The sequence below is a fragment of the Lathamus discolor genome, chromosome 5 (genome assembly GCF_037157495.1).
Source record: "Lathamus discolor isolate bLatDis1 chromosome 5, bLatDis1.hap1, whole genome shotgun sequence".
NCBI classification, from domain to species: Eukaryota; Metazoa; Chordata; class Aves; order Psittaciformes; family Psittacidae; genus Lathamus; species Lathamus discolor.
Window position 1 is genome coordinate 100,078,188 of NC_088888.1, and position 7,906 is coordinate 100,086,093.

At 41.7% G+C, this 7,906-nt stretch overlaps 1 long non-coding RNA gene across 1 annotated transcript; it reads left to right on the forward strand.

Annotated features, from left to right (window-relative positions):
- Window positions 1–989: 989 nt before the first annotated feature.
- Window positions 990–7,580, forward strand: LOC136014433 (uncharacterized). The gene is made up of 3 exons (XR_010612699.1): window positions 990–1,091; window positions 4,342–4,401; window positions 7,453–7,580. It is a non-coding gene; the product is annotated as an uncharacterized LOC136014433 (long non-coding RNA).
- Window positions 7,581–7,906: the final 326 nt, after the last annotated feature.

The window sequence follows — 7,906 nt, forward strand, 5'->3', positions numbered from 1 at the left end:
AATCTTAGAACATCTCAAGTTGGAAGGGACCTATAAGGGTCATAGAGTCCAAACCCCTGCTCCTTGCAGGACTACTTGAAACTAAATCATATTACATCAGCCTGGCATTCCTTGGGCTCTGACAATTTCCCTGGGGAGCTTGTTCCAGTAATCAGCCATCCTCTCAGTGAAGAACCTTTCTGAACTTTTCCTGACACAGCCTCATTCCATCACCTCATGTCCTGTTCCTGGTCACCAGAGAGAACAGATCAGCATCTCATCTTCTGCTGGCCCCCTTGAGGAAGCTGTAGGTGGCCATGAGGTCACAGCTCAGCCTTTTCTTCTCCAAGCTGAACAGACCAAATTATCTCAGCTGCTCCTTCTAAGTCTTGCGCTCAAGGCCTTTCAACCTCTGGGTTGCCCTCCTCTGGATACAATCTAATAGTCTGATGTTCTTATACTGAGCCATCCAAAACTGTGCACAGCATTCAAGATGGGGTTGCACTGGTGCAGTGTAGAATGCGACAATCACCTCCCTTGACCAGTTAGCAATGCTCTCCTTGATGCCCCCCAGGACAGGGTTGAGCCTTTTGGCTGCCAAGGCACACTGTTGACTCATATTGAACTTGCTGTCCACCAGACCCTCACATCTCTTTCCACAGGATTGCTTTCCAACCTCTTGTTCCCCAATTTGCATGTATAAGCAGGATAGCCCTATCCCAGATGGACAATCTGGCAGCTGTTCTTGTTAAACTTCATATCGTTAGTGATTGCTCAGCTCTCAAGCCTATCCAGATTTCTGTGTAAGTCCACTGTATGCATGAAGTAGTCCACAGCTCCACCTAGTTTAGGATCATCATCTGCTTGTGCTCGGCACTGATGAGGCTGCACCTTGAATACTGTGTTCAGCTGTGGGCCCCTCACTACAAGAAAGCCATTCAGTTGGTGGAGCAGGTCCAGAAAAGGGCAACAAAGCTGGTGAAGGCTCTGGAGAATAAGTCTCACGGGGAACAGCTGAGGAAACTTGAGTTTTTTACTCTGAAGAAGAGAAGGCTCAGGAGGGACCTTATCACTCTCTACAACTACCTGAAAGGAGATTGAGGTGATGTGAGGTAAGGTGGGGTGGGTCTCTTCACTCAGGTAACAAGCAACAGGACAAGAAGAAATGGCCTCAAACTGTGCCAGGGGAGGCTTAAATTGTACATTAGGAAAAATTTCCTCACCAAGAGGGTGGTCAGGCATTAGAACAGGCTGCCCAAGGAAGTGGTGAAATCACCACCCCTGGAAGTGTTCAAAGACTATGTAGATGAAGCCCTTATTGACATGGTTTAGTGATGGTCTTGGCAGTCCTGGAGTAATGGTTGGACCTGATGATCTTAAAGGTCATTTCTAACCTAGCTGATTCTAAGATTTAATGATTCTATGATACGTTTACAGGCTTAGTTACATTAAGGACAACTATCATAATTCCTATGCTGATTCTCTCAGTTATCTTCTTTTGCACAATGATCTATGTCGAGACAGATTCATTCTCCTGCACCTAATAACGATTCATTAAGGAAGAGGAAAATTTCTTTTTTTCTGTGGTGGTAATTTACATTATTGCTATAATTAAGAGCCATGACCATGTAGCAGGCCTGCATTCCAATAGAAATTCTGCAAACCCAGCTGTCTTCTTTCCCAAAGACAATTTAGAGTAGATGAAAGCAAGCAGTTGAGGTAGGAGGACACAATATTGATCAGCAGGACAGATCTTTGTCTCAGCACAACAGCAGGTTTCCCATTGTCATGCCTTTTTGTATAATTTACAAGTGCAACCGAAAGGAGAAAAATGAAATCATATTGTAAATTCTTATCAGGAGCTCATGTTAGTAATGAAGGAAATCATATCATCTAAGTAGTTAATAAATTAGTAAAACAAGCTGCATTTCACAACCTTTCTGCTCTTAGATGCCACCTTTTACAGAGCCTAACCACCACTTGGCTTCACTCACCTTTTATTAGGTCTCATACTAACTGATTATTAAGCTTTGGGGAGAGGGGAAGTTGTGCAAGAAATCAAGCTGATGAGACAAGACAGAGAAGCTCTATAAATCCAATTTCTAGTATTTGAAACTCATCTAGTAATTTATAGCGCAAAAGTGACAAGTAGATGCAGATTTGGATCATCTGTTCTAGTCAATGAATTATAAACAATTCTGACGAATTTAAACTACTCCAAGTTAAATTAAAAGGATTATTCAGCATAATCATGCTTTAAAACACACCACTGTATCAGATTTTTATGCAAGTGCAACAGGCTTTACAAGCTCTTACCACATAGACAATAATGGTTAGTGTATGTGGTATTTGCTAATAGAGCTAAGTTTTGGTGAATTAAAATTATTAAGAATGAAAGTTACACAATATAAGGTCTAGAATTATGGATCTATGATAATCTATCCCATCTGTGAACAGCCCTTTAGTCAACTGGCTTCACAAATTGCGACATACAACTGAGTCTACAGTCTCAATTTCATACCCAGAAATTCCATCTATTTACTTCTCTGAGGGTGAAAATCCATACTTTCATTAAATACAAGAACAATGCTTCTTCATTTGAACACAAGAAATTTGGAAGAGGCTCAATTCTTGGAGTCTGGGGCAAGGCTCTAGGGGAAGTATCAGTGTGAACACTTTCTGACAATCTTCCTAAACCCTTTTGTCGTGGTTTAAACCCAACCACAAACCTCTTTTGCTCACTCCCCCCCTTCTTGCCCTCCCCCTGCTTCTGGAGGGACGGAGAGGAGAATTGAAAAGAATGCAACTCCCATGGGTTGAGATAAGAACAGCCCAGTAACTAAGGTATAACACAAATCACTGCTGCTACCACTAATAATAATAGTGCTAAAGGAAATAACAAGAGGAAAGAATACAACACCTCAACACCAGCTGACCAATAACTCGCCCCACTCCCCCCAGCAGAGCACCGACCGATACCTCCTCCCACCCTGCAGTCCCAACCCTTCCGGGTAACTCCAGGTTACATCCTGGGCATGACGTGCTGTGGTATGGAATACCTCTTTGGCTAGTTTGGGTCAGGTGTCCTGTCTCTGCTTCCTCCCGGCCTCCCCTCCTCCCTGGCAGAGCATGAGGCTCAGAAAGTCCTTGGCCAGACCAAACATTTGAGCAGCAACTGAAAACATCGGCGTTATCACCACTGTTCCAAGGCCAAAAGATCAAAACACAGCACTGTACTAGCTCCTAAGAAGGAGAAAAATGACTGCTGCTGCTCAACCCAGGACACCTTTCTTGTAGTGCATTGGCTTCCTCTCAGTAACAAACAAAACAAAACAAATTCCATCCTCCCCCCAGCCAACTAAACAAACCTGCCAGTGCTTTCCTGGGGTGAGAGAAAGAAATGGTGTAATTTAATGGTAATTTCCACTTTTCAGCTATGTTGTCTAAAATTAGAGTGAGATACTGAACACAAGGAAAAGCTGAAAAGCATCCTTACGTGACTCTCAAATGTGTTGCTTAGAAAGTACAGGATGTACCCCAGAAATATAGTGCTTTGCTTAGTGTTTGCACTGAGAAGACACATCAGTGATGTGCATTTTCTGGAAAAGCTTTAGGAGCATTTTGTATTTTCACATATTTAAGTAAAACTTCAGAGATGAACATAATCTGAAGTAAAGAACAGCTGTAAAACTTTCAAGTTCTCTCTTTTAAATTGTATTTCTGAAAACAAATTACATCAATTAAATACTAGTAGTTTGCAATCAGCTTCTTACAACAGTAACTTATTTCTCCACTACAGCCTCAATGTATTCATGCAACAAAGGTTTTGATCAGCAGTATTTGTACTGTAGATTCATTCTGTGTGTATGTAAAAATATGTTTGGGTGTGCATATAAGTACATAGTATAATTATGCACTCCTGGTGCAATTTCCGCAGATTTTCAGTAATCCCAAATATTTATGTCATTCTTATAACTTGTAGTTTGCAGGGCTGGTATTTGCTCTGGGCTGATTAATACACTTGTGTTCTCAGAACACTCTTTCACTTAAATGTCCTCAATCTGCACTAGTGGTGGCATGTTATGAATGCCCCAAGAAATGCTCCTGCACCCATGTGTCATTTTAGTTAGATTCAAAGAGCCCTTTGGGGAAGGACATTTCGGACTTTTTGCTGGGAACTTGCTTTGTTCGTGACCCTGCCAGACACAATGGCATTTTTGCATAGCCAGACTGCTTACACTGAACAGTGTGTCTAAGGAAATAATCAATGTGCTATTTCCAATGTGTATTTGACACTGTTTATCCATCAGATATTTATTACATGTACTTTGACAGCATTTTCCTCTCACTTCCTTTTTACAGTCTGAAGAAAATAAACCTCTCATTACTATTCTTTATGATGGAAGACTAGCCACAAGAGAAGTAGGTGGTTTTCAACTGTCTGTCATTTACACTGAATTTTGTTTGTCTGCTTTGCTTTGCTTAATAATACTTTCTTTCACAGAATCATAGAATGGTTAGGATTGGAAAGGACCTCAAGATCACCTAGTTCCAACCCCCCTGCCATGGGCAGGGACACCTCACACTAAACCAAGCCACCCAAGGCTCTGTCCAACCTGGCCTTGAACACTGCCAGGGATGGAGCACTAACAACTTCCTTGTGTAACCCATTCCAGTGCCTCACCACCCATACAGTAAAGAACTTCTTCCTTATATCCAATCTAAACTTCCCCGTTTAAGTTTGAACCTTGTCCTATCACTACAGACCCTAAGGAAGAGTCCCTCCCCAGCATCCCTATAGGCCCCCTTCAGATACTGGAAGGCTGCTATGAGGTCTCCACGCAGCCTTCTCTTCTCCAAGCTCAACAGCCCCAACTTTCTCAGCCTGTCTTCATACGGGAGGTGCTCCAGTCCCCTGATCATCCTCATGGCCCTCCTCTGGGCTTGTTCCAGCAGTTCCATGTCCTTTTTATGTTGAGGACACCAGAACAAGTGAGGTCTCATGAGAGCAAAGTAGAGGGGCAGGATCGCCTCCTCCGACCTGCTGGTCACGCTCCTTTTGATGCAGCCCAGGATATGGCTGGCTTTGTGGGCTGCAAGCACACACTGAAGTTGGCTCATGTTCATTTTCTCATCAACCAACACCCCAAAGTCTTTCTCTGCAGGGTCACTCTGAATCTCTTCTCTGCCCAACCTGTAGCTGTGCCTGGGATTGCTCTAACCCAGGTGTAGGACCTTGCACTTGTCATGGTTAAACTTCATAAGGCTGGCATCAGCTCACCTCACTAGCGTGTCAAGGTCCCTCTGGATGGCATCCCTTCCCTCCAGCGTTATCAACCGAACCACACAGCTTGGTGTCATCGGCAAACTTGCTGAGGGCGCACTCAATCCCACTGTCCATGTCAGCGATGAAGATGTTGAGCAAGATCTGTCCCAACACCGATCCCTGCGGGACACCACTCATTCTCTTCTAAACAAAGTTTTCTTCCAGAAACTGTGCGTATCCTGAAACGCTCTTTGCTTTCTTAGAAGACTGAAACTTTTATGCTGTAGATTGAACCTCAGATTGTAACATTGTAAAAAAAATAGATAATCAATAGTCTAAAGGTGCTGATTTTTCACATGTGCTGACAAGTGCTGTCTATTTGCTTATGTTCAGAAACTTATGCCTGCATTTTAAGATTACTTTTGCACAATGTGGTGTTGAAAAAAAGGCGTTTTGTAAAGGGGAACCAATCTTCCACATTAGGGCCAACTGGAATGAAGATGATAATTTAATGCGACTATAGAAAAAATTGTAGATGTAGTTATGCAATCTCTGAATTGGACCTGCTACTCCTAATTAAACCAGAGCATTTCTTTTTAGGTAGGTATTGAATCATAAAGATTTCAAATTAAGTTGACACCTTTTGGGAAGATATACAAATGTTTATTTACTCACTCTAAAATTACTGTCATTGTTAAAATGCATATAATATTTTCTGCTTAAACTTCACTGACTTTATACTAATTCCTCTCAAGAGAGCAATCTTAACCAAGAGAGAAAGAAACTGGAACAGTTAGAGAATCGCAACAAATACTCACTGATACATTTTTCCAGTGAAGAGATTCATCGGCCAGTTCAGACCACTAAGTTTACATGCCTTAGGGTAACTACAGTCAGTGAATGCTGTCTCATCTTCATACAACTACACACATGAAGCAGCTCCCCCAGTATAATAAGTTATGTTCCAGTACACCGCAGGTCCCACATCAACTTTATTTTCCTGGACTCTTCTCTTTTTCTCCAAGTGTCTCCTGAACTGGTGTGACCAGAAAGTGGACTTCACCACCGCTTTATGGCATGCAATATCTTCTCCTGCCTTATCTGCCATGATTTTCCTAATAAATACCAATATGTAGTTTGACTTATTTGAGGTGAAAGCACACTGTTGCCTTACATTGATCTCCACTGTAATCTCCATGTGCTTTTCAGGAAGGTGCTACCCATCCAGTCAGTTCCTAACTTATACAGCTATTCTTCCATAGATGAAAAATGTCATACTTCTCCCACTTGAACTCTGCACTCTGTTCCTCAAGTTTCTCAAATAACTTCAGACTGAGGTTGTTTTTACACTGTGATGTGCCATCCACTGATGGTAGCACATGTATAATCTGCTGAAGGGTATTTTGTCTCATTACCTTGGTCATTTATGAAGCTATTGAACAACATCAGCCTCAGTACAGACCATTGGGATGTTAGCAACTGCCAAAGAGATAGCAAGTGATGGTTTAAAGTATCCTTTTAATCCAGTTGTTTAGACAATTTTAAACCCATCTATCTATCAGTCCAGCCACTTCCTCAGGTTCCAAGGGGTGGGGAGGAAAGTATGTTATCAAAAACACTGCTAAGGCTTAGTCTTCCCTTGTCTGTTTCATATTTCTCATTGAATTTTCTCAATCTCAATGATTTTGCATATATTATAGTCAGAAGCTGCGCAATCATGTGAGCCAGTTCTTCCAGCACCCCTGGGAAATCCCCTACAGCCCCATGCATTTCAATACAGTTTCTTTAGGTGGTCCTTAAACCGCTGTTCTTCTGCTGTTGGCTCTGTGTCTCTCTCCCACCCTCCCCTAGTACATATAGGGATCTGGGAAAATTGCATTTGTCCACTGAAATATATTGGACTGAAAAAGTTGTGATCAGCACTAGCAAGCGTTAGTTTTTTTTTTTTTTTCCTACTTCTGAAAGCATTTTTCCCTTGTCAACCCAAAAGGTATATCAAACAAACAGTGATTGCACTTGCAGCTTAATAGTCTTGTAAACAGTATAAGTCAAGTAGATGATCCAAGTTGCCATCACTTGGTAGATTCAAATCAAGCAAATTATACAATTTGTCCTCTGCAGAATGATCTTACTGGCTGATATACTGCAGCAAGTATCATAGTGTACTGTATTTAAGGACTAAAGGTTTCTTTGTGTTTTTTTTCCAGGACCTTGGTCTACAGATGTGACAGATGAAGTTTCCACAGAAAGTGTCAATGGGTGAAGATTTTTCTAGAAGGGCCCAGGGAATATTTTACATATATAATTTTTGTTTCCTGCCAATACTCCTGCATTTTAAAACAATAACAAAATTTAAAAATACTTGGATGTTTCTTGCCTTATTTCATGAGACTAATAAAATCTGCCCCATTCTTGCATATAAAAATGGATATTCCATAAATGCTTGTATGACAACAGTATCTAAGGGAACAAGTGAAATGCTCAATACCTGGATACTTGTGTTAAGCATGGAGCACACAGAAAATCAAAAAGATTGTCTTTGAAGTTTGTCTTTGAGATGAAGACTGTGCAGTCTGAAGGAAAAATTCAGATTCCTGAACATGGCCATCCCTCAAGTGACACCCCAATGTACCTGCCAGGCCTTCAGCTGCTGCTCCAGAA